General features: G+C 46.0%; 1 long non-coding RNA gene across 1 annotated transcript; it reads right to left on the reverse strand.

Moving 5' to 3' along the window:
• Positions 1-10336: 10336 nt before the first annotated feature.
• On the reverse strand, positions 10337-12515 carry LOC139761121 (uncharacterized). The gene is made up of 3 exons (XR_011715460.1): positions 12357-12515; positions 11395-11986; positions 10337-10496 (listed from the first exon to the last, which is right to left on the reverse strand). It is a non-coding gene; the product is annotated as an uncharacterized lncRNA (long non-coding RNA).
• Between the last annotated feature and the right edge of the window lie 3534 nt (positions 12516-16049).

Here is a 16049-nt window from a genome sequence, read left to right on the forward strand (position 1 = left end):
GCATGAAACTGATTTAGCGGAGAGCCTCGCTAAACCTAGCGGAACGCTTCGCTTACCTTGCGGAAGGCTGCACTGACCCTAGCGGAAAGCTCACTAACCCTAGCGGAAGGCCGCCCTAATCCTAGCGGAAGGCTACCCTAAACCTAGCGGAACGCTTCACTAACCTTGCGGAAGGCTGCGCTGACCTTAGCGGGAGACTCGCTAAGCCTAGCGGAAGCCTGCATTGAATTAGCAGAAGGTGGTACTGGCCAAGCAGGCGGATGGTCCGCTCGGAAACCATCTCCCTCATCAAGTGTCTACTCTGGTCAGATGGGCTTCCAGTACGTGTGTCTGTCTGTCATGTCTACATCTGCCGAGTGTCACAATACTTATCCCCACTGTCATGTGTGGTCATGTCAGGCCTCTTGACATTGCTTGACATTTCTTGACACGCTCTTTCCTCACTGGTTTCTGTAGCGCAGGTTCAGGTTCCCCCCCCGAGTGGAGATTTCACGGCTGAATATCGTCAGTGTCAACCAGTTTTTATCTGGTTGTTCAACCGATGTAAAAACAAGAGGCGGGGTGTGTACATCGAAGCGGGCCACCGGGTTCCATCTGTTGTATTCAGTGTGAAGGTGCGTCTTCCAGAGAGCCATGAAGAGGACGTCTTCCAGGGATCCATGAAGAGGACGTCTTCCAGACAGCCCTGAAGAGGACGTCTTCCAGACAGCCCTGAAGAGGACGTCTTCCAGGGCTCCATGAATAAGACGTCTTCCAGACAGACCTAAAGAGGACGTCTTCCAGACAGCCCTGAAGAGAACGTCTTCCAGACAGCCCTGAAGAGGACATCTTCCAGAGAGCCCTAAAAGGACGTCTTCCAGAGAGCCCTAAAAGGACGTCTTCCAGGGCTCCATGAAGAGGACGTCTTCCAGACAGCCCTAAAGAGGACGTCTTCCAGACAGCCCTAAAGAGGACGTCTTCCAGACAGCCCTAATGAGGACGTCCTCCAGAAAACCCTGGAAAGGACGGTTTCCAGTGGCCTCCCGAAACGGATAGATGTCAGTACCCCAGAGAGGTGAAAGACCTTATACCACAAGGGTTTTCATCCCTCGTTATCAAACGACACAAAATACGTATTACACTAACATCAATCCTGGAAGCATGGTTAACGAAGACCCATATGACACAAAATACGTATTACGCTAACAGTACTCTTGGAAGCAAGGTTAACGAAGACCCATAGTCCAATCGGTAAACGACTGCGCATCGGACATTAACCTTGTGGAACTGCGACTTGACATTTCAGTCACCATAGACACTTGACCCAGTCTGCGAGACCAGCTCGGGTGACCACAGCGTTTTGTCATGTATCATGTCGGCGGCTTGAGGCTGTATAAGGCAGTCGAGAAGGTGGGGGAGGCACACACACACACACACACACACACACACACACACACACACACACTTCGACTTGAAAACAGTAAACCGAAGGTGAAAGTCTGGGCGGAGCGAACTAGTTTTTGTCGAGGGATTGAAGCGGTACCGTAACAAAAACAGGGATCGATGTGGCAAGAAGAGCATTTGAAGGTCCGAGATGGCCAGGAGGAATGTGGACTTGACAACATCACACAGTTGGCTACAGATCTCATGGGTGTACGGGTATTACTCACATGACATCAGGGCCTCCTCAACATAGAATACTTTGAAATGATGTTAGGTCCTCCTCAACATAGAATACTTTGAAATGATGTTAGGTCCTCCTCAACATAGAATACTTTGAGATGATGTTAGGTCCTCCTCAACAGAGAATACTTTGAGATGATGTTAGGTCCTCCTCAACATAGAATACTTTGAGATGATGTTAGGTCCTCCTCAACATAGAATACTTTGAGATGATGTTAGGTCCTCCTCAACATAGAATACTTTGAAATGATGTTAGGTCCTCCTCAACATAGAATACTTTGAAATGATGTTAGGTCCTTCTCAACATAGAATACTTTGAGATGATGTTAGGTCCTTCTCGCTTAGATATGTTAGGTCCTTCTCAACTTAGAATACTTTGAGATGATGTTTTTTTGTTTTTCTTTTCCCCCCCTCCTCAATCTGGATGGATTCAATCCACGAACGGTCTTTGCCAGAGGGTCAGGAGGAAGTGTACACATGAGTTCGAATGTCTAACGATCGATGCGAGTAAATCAGAAGGGACGTTTGGAATGAAAGGAACGTAATGATAGATGTAGAGAAGAGATTTAGTGAAATTTATCCAAAAAGCAATTCGAGTGTTCGGTAAATCCGAGGCAGGAAAACCTATTTGTGAGTGGTAGCTCTTATGGGTACATATAGATAGCTAAAACTAGAGAGGATATGTGGCTCTGGATATACGAAGGGAAAGTGGATGAATAGTAAGCGTTTGTTGAGAGAGAGAGAGAGAGAGAGAGAGAGAGAGAGAGAGAGAGAGAGAGAGAGAGAGAGAGAGATAGTGGGTTGCAGAGTCAGGTGTGTGTACCTTGGGAGAGGCTTTGAGGGCGAGAGACAGGTGAGGAACGGTTCTGGAGCAACGATAAATATGTGAGGAAAGCCGAGACACACGAGTGGTGCCCCGAGTGACCTGAATGCATGTAATATATATACACACAATGGTCTGCTGGTCTACGAGTTCCTTGGTGTCTGAAATGCAACTGGAGTGAACACGAGGTTTCGTACCTACGCCCTATAATCCACCTGTCGCGATGGCCTTTGCTTGAAACGAGGTAGCCCATACATGTACGTGTTATTCATCATGACGACGGGAGAGGCGAGGCGATTGTAGGCGGAGCTCATTCCAGTTAGGATATGAGAGAGAGAGAGAGAGAGAGAGAGAGAGAGAGAGAGAGAGAGAGAGAGAGAGAGAGAGAGAGAGAGAGAGAGAGAGAGAAGGACGATACACTCTTGAAACGTGACCTAATCTCCCAAGTTGAGTGCGGTGCCAGAGGTTTCAGGCCCTGAAGGTGTGGAGGCGGTGTGTAGGAGGGTCGAGTGTACTGTGTACTGTGTAGCAAGAGGAGCGACATGTGTTGCCTCTGAGGGCGCTCCGAGGGTAATCTCCTTCATCCTTAATGGTTCGTGAACTTTGAACGTCTTTGGAAATTTTAGACGTTGTTCAGGCTGCGAGTCTGTCTGTTGCTCTGCATGGCGCTTGTGAAGAGGAATTAGTATACGAGTGTTTCATTTTTGAGGGGCCAACTGACATATTTGCATAGACACTCCCAACAGACACACCATTTAGAAAATGGAAAAGCATTATACGGTAAACACGAGGATTCTAAGCGCTTTCGTGTATTACATCTTCAGAGGATCATAACTGGTTCTTTTCCTAGTGGTGGTTTTGTTCTTATATGCATACATATTCCCTAGTCTAAGCCAGGTGCCTGATTTACCGACGAACTAATAGAGATGGATGAACAGCTGGGTTGACTGTTAACAGACCGGTGCAACCTATTTGTTGGGCCGCGGGCGACCCACGCGCCAATGCGTCATGGTCAGCAACGCTAACCTCTACATCACGGAGGTCATTGATGGGAATCTTAGCCAACCACAGCCCAGCTTTGGGTTGCGTGACCTCTGACCCTTGGAAAATCCTTTGAAAAGACCCCAAGTTGGGAGAAATGAACATGGCGTCTGGGCGTACTGAATTAAGTTACACGCTAACCTATGACGAAGACGTGGGCACCAAAGTGAAGGACTAAAGAAAGAATTTTAAAAATGTTTCCCCATAGGAGGCAGGGACGAGGATGATGAAAATGGTGAATGAATCCAAAGGATATGTGACCCCTCTGCCTTCATCTACCATTCTGCCTTCATATGACCCCCCGCCTTCATCTACCAAGCTGCCTTCATATGACCCCTTGTCTTCATATGACCCCCTGCCTTCATCTGACTCCCTGCCTTCATATGACCCCTTGCCTTCATCTACCAAGCTGCCTTCATATGACCCCTTGCCTTCATCTGACCCCGTGCCTTCATCTGACACTTTGCTTTCATATGACCCCATGCCTTCATATGACCCCCTGCCTTCATCTGACCCCTTGCCTTCATCTGACCCCTTGCCTTCATCTGACCCCGTGCCTTCATCTGACACTTTGCTTTCATATGACCCCATGCCTTCATCTACCAAGCTGCCTTCATATGACCCCTTGCCTTCATATGACCCCCTGCCTTCATCTGACTCCCTGCCTTCATATGACCCCTTGCCTTCATATGACCCCCTGCCTTCATCTACCATTCTGCCTTCATCTGACCCCCTGCCTTCATATGACCCCATGCCTTCATATGACCCCCTGCCTTCATATGACCCCCTGCCTTCATCTGACCCCCTGCCTTCATCTGACCCCCTGCCTTCATATGACCACTCTGCCTTCATCTGACCCCCTGCCTTCATATGACCCCATGACTTCATATGACCCCTTGCCTTCATCTGACTCCCTGCCTTCATATGACCCCTTGCCTTCATCTGACCCCCTACCTTCATCTGACACGCTGCTTTCATCCTGATATCATCTGCCTTCTTATGGTATCCACCAGTTCATCTCGTCTGACCCATTGCCAACATCTCATGATATTTTGTTCATGACAAGATCAGCAACTGTTCTCTCTCTCGTAAATTTGCTCCCACGACCAATGTCAGAGAAAAAAAAAATTATGGTTTGTCATTGTCAATGTCATTTCGTTCGTCACCAGAGCTTCGAGTTGTCACGAATGAGTTACGAATCAAAACACGACCCACGGCTTTATACGTGTCGCACTTCAGAGGTCGAACAGCACAGAAACAGATTTTCAGTGAAGACATATGAGTAATTTGCAGCGCCACCAGACCTGCTTACGAGGGGCGAGTCTTTTTTTTTTTTTTTACTGTTGCTCCTGGACATTGAGCAACTAGAGTTGTGGGTCGGGACGCCTGTGAGAAGTGACCCGGTGGAGAACCGAGTGCCACTGAAGGTTACAGTGTGTTGGTGGACTTACTCCCTTGGGGGGCGCTTGGGCACTGACCCGTGTCACTCTTATGTAGGGAGACGGGGGGTCAAATGAGGGACTGTGGAGTTACACAGAGGCCAAGCACTGACCCGTGTCATTCTGTGTAGGTAGACGGGGGGTCAAATGAGGGACTGTGGAGTTACACAGAGGCCAGGCACTGACCCGTGTCACTCCTGTGTAGATAAACCAGGGTCAAGTGAGAGACTGGGGAAGCAGAGGAGGGGAAAAATAGTTCACGAGATCTGAAGATGAAGAGACGTTAGGTTGCTAAAATACAGCTGGAAATAATTCATTTGGGAAATACGTACGAGAAACGAAACAAGATGGTCATATGACAAGGAAGGAATGAAAGTCCATCAATACGATAATCAATAAGCAAAGTATGAATGTAGATAAAAGGAAAATAAAGAGGATTGCAGCGCAGTAAGAAATGTAAACAAAGGAAGAGATGACATTATGATCTTGAAAAGATGTAGAAAACGAGGAAATATATCCAAGAATTGGAGTAAGAAGGGAAAAGGATATATTCATGGAATATATCTGGACTCTTGACGCATGGAAAGACAATGTGGAAGATGAATACAGAGGAAGGGCCAAATGGTGAGTGGATGAGTTGATGGGAGATATGATATTTGGAAGAATTCCAAGGAAAGAAAGAAAGAGAGAGAGAGGAAACACGCGATTACAAGTGAATGAGAATAATGATGTATTGGGAAACTAGAGAAAAAGATATCGTAACAGGGAGTCAGACGAGGGTGTAAGATGATTGGGGGAAACGAGATTAGAATAGGATTAGCGAGGGAAGCCACACGATGGACTTGCGTGGTGTAGCTTTTGAAGTTCCTGACTGTGACGCATTCACGGGCCTCGAACCAGGATCGATAGCATAGGTTCGAATCCTAGTTGCGGCAATTGGTCCACAGTCAACCCAGCTGTTCATCCGCCCTTTAGGGTTTGGTCGAAAAAAAAAGGAACCTGGCTTAGGCTAGGGAATATGTACACTTATAAGAACAGAGACCCCGCTGCGAAAATCACTCGCTATGATTCTCTGATGTTGAGGTAATACACGAAAGCGCATAGGATTCTCGTGTTCCCTTTTCTTAGTAATGTTTCTACATTCACCAAATCGTGCGTTTGTTGAGATTATATATATATATATATATATATATATATATATATATATATATATATATATATATATATATATATTGGAAAGGATCACAATTTTGCGCCTGATCAAGATATTCCTATGAGACCACAGGGAAAATGAAACGCGATAGGTTCCCTTATCCCTTATCGTGTTTCATTTACCCCGTGGACTCATAGGAATATATATATATATATATATATATATATATCGTTAATGGGATGGCCTTGTTTAGGGCCGTAACTACCCGTATCGTCTCAGTTAACAAGACAACAAAGAGGTGGCTGGTATATAGAGATCTTGGCTGCTCTTATCTCTGGGTGTGGCAGACACACGACCATCATGCAGCCCTGGTGGTGGCTAGTGGAGGGCATGGCACGTCCGCCCAGGGGCACCAGCAGGTAATTACACCAAGGTTCTTGGCCATAAATTTTTATATCCTCGCTACCTACCGTCAGACACTGGGAATCGAACCTTTCACCCTGCAAGTGTCGAAACGTTGTCGGGAGAACACAAATTATCGTACCGTATTAAGGGGTCATATATGTGTATTGCGTACCCCTACGACGGAGATATCAAATTACTAGTGCATATTACAGGGAAGGAAACATTCATCCACTGAAACTGAAGTGATTAAAGATGTATGATCTGTAAACTTATATATATATATATATATATATATATATATATATATATATATATATATATATATATATATATATATATTCCTACGAGTCCACGGGGAAAATGAAACACGAAAAGTTCCCAAGTGCACTTTCGTGTAATAATCACATCATCAGGGGAGACACAAGAGAGAAATATAAGTCAGTTGATATACATCGAAGAGACGAAGCTAGGACGAGGCCATTTGGTAAACATGTGATTGTCCAAAACATACGTTTAGAAGACTTAGAATTCTCTCGTTTCCCATCATCAACACAAGAGCCACTGATAGTTCACCTGGCGTCACTATATCAGCTACAGGACGCTATGGCTTGGAGCCAACGCTACGCTGGGTGCGCAACATAACGCGGGTATGAAAAAGTAAACGTGTTATAGGGAGTGAGGAGGAGGAGTGTTGAGTGGTGGGGCTGGGGGCCTCTGGTACCACAGGAGATGATGACATTGACCTTGGCAACGTCAGAGAGAGGCAGTCAGTCATGGAGGCAGGTAGGTAGAGGCAGCGAGTTCACATATTTGTCATATAGTAGATCCTGTAGCATCTGGTTTTTGTAGCAGGGAGGTGTTTGGATGGGCCGGTGTGTGGAGACAGAAAGGTGAACCAGTGTCTAGTAGGATCCAGCAGGACTTGTCTGCTGTCCAGAGCAGGATGGAATCTTCCGTCCAGCAGGAAGGCAGAGGCAGCCAAGCCTGGTATACAACAGCGCCACCTTCGTGGTCTCAAACAGTGGCCGACGCCTCGCTATTCAGGTTAGGTCCAAGACTGCATGGATGTTTGGCGTCGCACTGGCCGAATATACGAGTGGATTTGATGGGAAGGAGACCCGAAGAGCAAGCCAAATATTTCTGATGATCTTTGAATTACACACACACACACACACACACACACACACAAACATACATACATACAGAGGTGGTTGGGGTCCTTCATTCTTCGTCATGGTCCTGTCGCCACATCTTCCCCCCCAACTGCCACTTCTCGTAAGGGAGGAGGTGCTGTCTTGCCACACCTACTACTACCCTACTACTACCCCCCTCGCTACCTCTTTAGGGGGGTGGAGGAGTGGTGTCTCGCCACACTTACCACCTCTCTTAAAGGGCGTCTTGCCACATAGTATTACCCCCCCAACCCACCCACCCTGCCACTACTCTTGATGGGAAGGGGTGGGTGGGTCTTACCTCACGTTACTACCCCTTTGCCACTAAGGGAGGTAGTGTTGCCACAGACTACTACCCCCTCACCACTATATAAGGTAGTGTTGCCACAGACTATTACCGCCTCCACTATTTAAGGTAGTGTTGCCACAAACCACTACCCCCCTCACCATTAAGGTAGTGTTGCCACAAACCACTACCCCTTCACCACTAAGGTAGTGTTGCCACAAACCACTACCCCTTCACCACTAAGGTAGTGTTGCCACAAACCACTACCCCCTCACCACTAAGGTAGTGTTGCCACAAACCACTACCCCCGTCACCACCGAGGTAGTGTTGCCACAGACTACTACCCACTGACCACTAGTGTTGCCAGAGGGAGGTACTATCGCCACTGTTATTAGTAGCAGTGGTGCCCCACATCACGTCTATACAAGTGGTATGCTATGTACACATCAGGTAACAACTTGATCTGGGTCAACTGCGCCGGGTTTTTTTGCGCGTGCGCAAGTCGCCTATGGACATTTTTCGTCTTGCGCATTTCAGATTTGCTTTCCGTCATATCCGCGTCCTCAAGAAGAACTCGGACCAGTACTCCGTTCCTTTAGGATTAGTCTTTAAGATGACCTTCATCGTTCGCGGGTTTACAGTAGTTTCCCCTGAACGTAGACTGTCAATTGTCGTTACTCTTTCCCCGTCCGTACGTCTTCCCATTAACCCAGCCTAAGTCTTGGCAAATATCTTCCAGGGTAAAAATCCTGGAAGAGTTGGATAATTTAGGCTTAAATCCGTCGCTATTTTACGGTTTTTCCTCCACTTTCTTTTAGGTATATTATGCACGATTGCGTCTGGAGGGAAGAGCAATTTCGAAATTGAGCGAAGTATTAGCAACACAAAGAAGTATTATGTAAAGTGAATGATGCAACAGCCTCGGATAATGTGCGCCAGAAAATTATTCGAAGCGAGTTTTAAAATTGTTTTTTTTCTCTTATGTACAAACGATTCAGTACACGTATCTATTTTGTCTAGATTAAGCACACACAACGGTCCTTGGTGCCTTTTATTGGGGTCAGTCGTCCTAGCTACGTGTCTTCGTTGTATATCAAGTGACTAATATTTCTTTCTTGCATCTCCCCCGATGATGTGATAATGACATGAAAGTGCACTTGGGAATTCGAGTTTCATTTCCCCGTAGACTCTTAGGAATATATATATATATATATATATATATATATATATATATATATATATATATATATATATATATATAAACTAAGATCCAGGTACCAGATTTATCGAGGGAGATGAACATCAGGGTGAACTGTGGGCTCACTGCCACGAGCAGGGGATTCGAACCCATCCATGTCCGACCCCTAGCGTCCCGTGTATGAATGAATGTCGGCCAGTGACACTGACCCATACACCACGATGGCCCGTGTGCATATACGAATATCTACATACATACACACACACCCCCTTACCTTCCACTAGTACACCATTGATCGACCATCCTGAAAAGGATGTATAAACACCATGATCAATTGTGACCCGCATGTCACATTTATATATTCGTATTTACTTAGGCTTCAAGGGAAAGTGTTCTCAATGTTGACCCTCAAATGACAATCACCACACAATATTATGATCACAAATCACTTTATATATCATAATCACAAGATAGATATACAATAGTCAGTGATATTCGAGAAAGATTTTTTTTTATGTAACTTTCGTTACGAAATGTTGGCTGGAGACAGTTGGACGTTTCGTAATCAGCAATTTGGTAGTCGAACGTACTCATCGTAATCAGCAATTTGGTAGTAGATCGAACGTACTCATCGTAATCAGCAATTTGGTAGTAGATCGAACGTACTCATCGTAATCAGCAATTTGGTAGTTGAACGAACGTACCCAGAAGAATACCCCAGTAAGTGTTGGTGAGGTAATACGTGTTAAGGTACAGATCACATACTGTATAGTGTTCAACTCATCAATGTTGGTATTAAAGTCCCCAAATGCGGTGTTGGATTTCAAGTCTCCAGCCAGGAGGAGAGAGAGAGATTCAATGTTTTCATTAATACACAGCAAAATTGGCGCTGTATTTATGTATTAAGCTGTATTCAAACCCCACTACAAACATTAAGTGAACGCCAGACGCCAATAAACCGTATTTCCATGAACGTCAGGCGCCAATAAACCATATTTCCATACGTGACACCAATCGCCAATAAACCACACTACTTCAAGTAACATGCCTCAATAAACCAGGTGTCTTAAACCACCCTACGAAGACCACATCAGGCGCCAATAAACCACATCACTTCCAAGAAACCACAAGCGCCAATCAAGGAATAATCTATAGTCTTTACATGGTTAAAAGTTTATTAATAGTCCCGGTATTAAAAAGAATTAAAAATTAGTTACAAATATGTGTGTGAATGGAGCCTGTAGCTGTGGCGGAAGCGACCATATGGGATCGACGCCCTGCCGTTGGTTTAAGACTGTCTCGCCCCGGTCACACTCCCTGAGGAACAAAAGAGTCAAGATACTATGAAACAGTATAGAGACTTAGATCTTATGGAACAAGATAAATATTTTATGGATTAAGAAATTTTAAGTTTTGCTCTTTCTTTTTAAGAGCCATAGTAATTTTTTTTTCAAGGTACACCCAAAATATATTTACATTATGGTGCGAGACATTATGACAACGGACGAAGCGTTTTTGACATTCGTCAAAGAACTTTCACCAAGAGTGTCTACATTCCCCTGCTACTGTTAGTGGCGCATCGTGGGCTGCAGAAACGTTTAGAAAGAGGTTCGAGGTAACACCAGGACTTATACAAGTTTGCTTCGGGGGTAATTATTTGAAAGTACAAAATGTTACTTTCAAAATCATTAACAAATGATACTTCGCAAAGACATAAAAATGTGAAATGATATTTGACAGTTTTCCCCCAAATGGCAATTTCGTAATGGTGCACAGAATGATTACACAAGTTGTATATATAGGTAGAAAGAACATGATAAACACGCGACTTTAGAAATGCTAAACCATCACCAGGAAAAGAAAACGCGCCAATCCTGTATTACCACATCTACAGACGACCATAACTAGTCCTTTGAAGTTGTAATACACGAAAGCGCTCAAGATTCTCGTGGTGTATTTTCTCGCGCGTTGTTTGTGCCAATGTAGATATATGGCCTGTAGCGTGAGCTAGATTATCTTTTTATCGACTACCCCTGAAAATAGGATGATCCGCTTGGATTGACTGTGGGCAGACTATCGCGTCCAGGATTCGAACCTAGATGGGCCCATGGGTGCTTAGAACTCCCTCAACATATACAGAGACAGAACACTAGAGGACAGCAGGACAAGTGACCTTAGGGGTCTCCAAGGCTAACAGAAGACGTGGCACACTTACCTGGCGCTGTCATCGATTTCTCTCAACGTCGAAGGACTTGGCCTGCTCCTCCTTCAGCTCCTGCCGCAGGAAGGTGTCCCCAAGTCTGCCCCCGGCGTCCCTCTGGACAATATGGCAGGTGCAGTCCGGCCTGAACTCGATCACAAACCCACAGGGGTGTCTGTCCGCCACGCCCCTGGACACCATGTGCAACACGTCCAGGGCCACCTTCTTCACGCCCTCGTTCCTCAACTTGGCGAGGCCGTTTTTGACGAGGGTCTTGACGCCACCGGCCTCCGCCACCTGCCGGAGGCCAGAGGACCCTCCCAGCCCGCCTACCCGCCCGGGACCGCTTGGTTATAGCGCCCTTAGCCACCTTTTTTGACGATCATCTCCGCTACCTTCATGCCAATATCCACTGTCACCGGAGCCATGATGTCCCTTCCAGACCTACAAGGAGAGTCGAGGCGTATGCAGATAAACCCTGGGCGTATGCGGGTCAACTCTCTGGGCGTATACGGGTAAATCGTGTGCGTGTTTACATGTACCCAAGACGTGCACCGTAAGTCGTGGGGCTTGTGCTCTGGGTCAAGGCTTCCGCCAGAGATAAATTCTGAAATGTAGAAGATAAAAAGAGGAGTGAGGTCTACATGAAAGTCTACAGTGGAGGATACTGCTCTTGTACATAGCCTGCAAATCGAACAGTGTCAAACATATTGATCATATTGGGATTTACTTTGAAGCTTTTATCTTCAGATGAACCAGTTTCATGTACGATGTATCGTGACATGAAACATATGCAGAGGTTTCGCAGTCTTACATCAAGTCTACAGAAACTATTGACAATGCTTTGTGCACGTTTATGTAGTGGTCACCAGACAAGTCCCAAAGTGACGTAGTATGTGACGTGGATCCCCCACACTACCACAGATCCACAGCGGAAGTACAGTGTTGACACTCGCACCACACAGACCCTCACTCACCTGTGGTCTTGTTACCTGATGTCAGGGGATGAGAAACGAAGCTCAGTGAGGAACAGCTACAACGAAGCTACAACGAATGCTTTCTTCTCCCCCCCGACTGCACTGACGTCAAATTAGACACTGTAGGGTTACCTTTCCGGCACACGTCTGACTTCACCTTTTACCGCCAGATCTCGATTTTTTTTCCTCTTGTCAAAATATATAGAAGGAGGCGAAAGATGAAAGGGAAAAATAGGTCCATAATGAGTAACTGGTAACTAGGATGTGTATGACAGCGTAATGATGCAGTTCATGGTAAAACTCCTAAATATTTTACGGTCGCGAGACTCTTGACACTTGAAATGTTATATGTTTACGTTAGTTGGTATAAACTTACGATAAATGACGTATTTGTTTCCCAGTGAATTTCGAAGTAGTGTTCCGGTCCACCGCGAGATGGCGTTCACCTCAGGGTCGACCCACTAGATTCGAACCTGTTCGATCATAAGTCCATGTTCAGGTGAGTCAACGAATCATCTTTTTTTTTTTTTCCCCCACACAACTTGAACAGGAATTCGGAGACGAAGTTTGGAAGAGTAAGTGAGAGGAGAAAGTTGAGAGTAAATGTGAATAACAGGATAGTTCTTAGGTTTAACAGTGCGAAGGGATTTAGTTGATGTATGAGCCAGAATGGAGAAAACTTAGAGGAGGTGAAGAGTTGTAGATGCTTGGGAGTGGACATGACACTGGGAGTGGACATGACAGCTTATGATGGAATGGAATCATAGATGCTGGAGTCATAGGGTGGGTGAGGGGGCGTAGGTTCTGGGAAAATTTAGGTATGTGCGGAAAAAAGGGTCACAATGTGGGAGGGCAAAGATGGGTATATTTGAAGTTATAGAAGTCCCAACTATGTTATATGAATGCGAGGCGTGGGCTATAGATGAGGGTGTGCGAAGGAGGGTGGATGTGCTGGAAACGAAATGCTTGAGGACAGTACATGGTGTGAGGTGGTTAGGTAAGAGAAAGGGGTAGTGATAAGAAGAGTGTGGTTGAGAGAGATGAAGAGGGTGTGTTGAAATGGTTTGGACATATGGAGAGAATGAGAGAGGGGAGAGGTTAACAGATATGTGTGTCGAAAGTGGAGGGGACAAGGGGTAGGCCGAATTGGATATGATAGGATGGCTTCAAAAAAGGTCTTGAGTGCTCAGGGCATGAACATGCTGGAGGGTGTAAAGCATGCATGGGATAATGTGAATTGGAATGATGTGATATACAGGGGACGACGTCCTGTCAGTGGACTGAACCAGGACATATGAAGCATCCGGGGTAAACCATGGAAAGGCCTGTGGAGCCTAGTTATGGAAAGGGAGCTGTGGTTTCGGTGCATTACACATGACAGCTACATAATGGATGTGAGCGAGCGAGGCCATTCTTCGTTTGTTCCTAGCGCTACTCCCCCCCCCCCCCTCTCTCTCTCTCTCTCTCTCTCTCACACACACACACACACACACGGAAAACGTCGAACCAGTATATAAATATATTATAAATCATTGACTTCATTTACACTAACTGGTTTCAGAAAGCATTTGGCCCTGACTTTATGCCATTAAATCGTAAATATCACGTGCTTGAATTACGAATGCTGCAATGACCAGAGATTTACGTAATTCACTATTGATATTATTTACTCTACGAATTCCAGGTATGTACAGTAAGGGAGAGAGAGGCTGTTAACCTGGGGATAATTACCTGGAGGGCACACAAACACACACACACACACACACACACACACACACACACACACACACACACACACACGTACCCAATATGGTTAGAAAGACATCAAGAGACCAATTCTTTCTTCCAACGTAAATACATAAATCACTAAACATTATGTTTTGCTCATGCTCCTTAGTGTAGAAAATGTTTAGTCATAGGTAGGCAAGAATATACGAGTCACTGCCATCATTGCAGTGATGGCAGGTCAAGCCACTGTTGTTCACTGGTGCTCTGGTTATATCAAGTTCAGTGAATAAATACATATATTATTTTATTATTTGATAAACTTGGCACTGTCTGGGACAACTGGAGGTCTGTGTATGGCTCCCGCCTCTTGTTATGGGGTGAGGGTGGACTGTCTTTGGGTTACTTCGCTATACCACACCCTCACCATGTTCTCTTCTTATCCTCACAACAATCTCACTTCGTCCTCTCCGCATCCTCACTATACCCTCAACACACCATTGTCACATCCTCAACCACACTGAGGAGTGTGGAAAGAGACGGGGATACGTGACCATCATCCATCAGTTAAGGGACACACGACCTTCCTCCATCCATCACCGCAGGGATGCACGACCTTCCTCCATCACTGCAGGGATGCACGGCCTTCCTCCATCACTGGAGGGATGCACGACCTTCCTCCATCACTGGAGGGGAAACACGACCTTCCTTCATCACTAGAGGATTGCACGGCCTTCCTCCATCACTGGATGGATGCACGACCTTCCTCCATCACTGGAGGGGAAACACGACCTTCCTCCATCACTGGAGGGATGCACGGCCTTCCTCCATCACTGGAGGGGAAACACGACCTTCCTTCATCACTAGAGGATTGCACGACCTTCCTCCATCACTGGATGGATGCACGACCTTCCTCCATCACTGGAGGGATGCACGACCTTCCTCCATCACTGGATGGGTGCACGACCTTCCTTCATCATTGGATGGATGCACGACCTTCCTCCATCACTGGATGGGTGCACGACCTTCCTCCATCACTGGAGGGATGCACGACCTTCCTCCATCACTGGATGGATGCACGACCTTCCTCCATCACTGGATGGGTGCACGACCTTCCTCCATCACTGCAGGGATGCACGACCTTCCTCCATCATTGGAGGGATGCACGACCTTCCTCCATCACTGGAGGGATGCACGACCTTCCTCCATCACTGGAGGAATGCACGACCTTCCTCCATCATTGGAGGGGAAACACGACCTTCCTTCATCATTGGAGGGGAAACACGACCTTCCTTCATCATTGGAGGGGAAACATGACCTTCCTCCATCACTGGAGGGATGCACGATCCCTCCACCATCATTGGAAGGAAACACGTCCTTCCTCCAACATTGGAGGGGCGCCTGACCATCCACACTCACCACGCCCTCTCCAACACCTTCACCAACACTGCCTTTACAACGCCCCGATCTGACCTCATTTGAATTACGCTGCTCAGTTGTGGTCGTCAAACTTGACCAAAGACGAAGAAAAACTGGAAGTGATTCAGAGACCAGAGAAATTATTTTCATTGCCCAGGTATAATGCTCGTGAAAAGAGACTCCTAAAATCACTTTCTCTTGACGAGGAAATGGAAATTCAAAATAAGAAATGAATTCGACAGCATCATATACGAAAAGTCACACACATAAAGTTGAATTAAAAGTAAGGAAGGTCTGTTAACTGTGGGGTTACGAAAGAATTTCTCTGTATGTTTGCGTAACATTGGAATGAATTACTACCAGGAGTGGTTGACATGGCGATAACTACCAATGTCATTGATTTACCGTTGATTTGCTTATTTGGAAAAGGAAAGCCCAGGCATGCAAAGATTTATTGTACACTCTCACCACACCTTCACTACAGCCTCACCACACCTTCACTACAGCCCTACCACACCTTCACTACACCCCCACCACACCTTCACTACA

Source organism: Panulirus ornatus, chromosome 39 (genome assembly GCF_036320965.1).
Source record: "Panulirus ornatus isolate Po-2019 chromosome 39, ASM3632096v1, whole genome shotgun sequence".
In the NCBI taxonomy this organism is placed as follows: domain Eukaryota; kingdom Metazoa; phylum Arthropoda; class Malacostraca; order Decapoda; family Palinuridae; genus Panulirus; species Panulirus ornatus.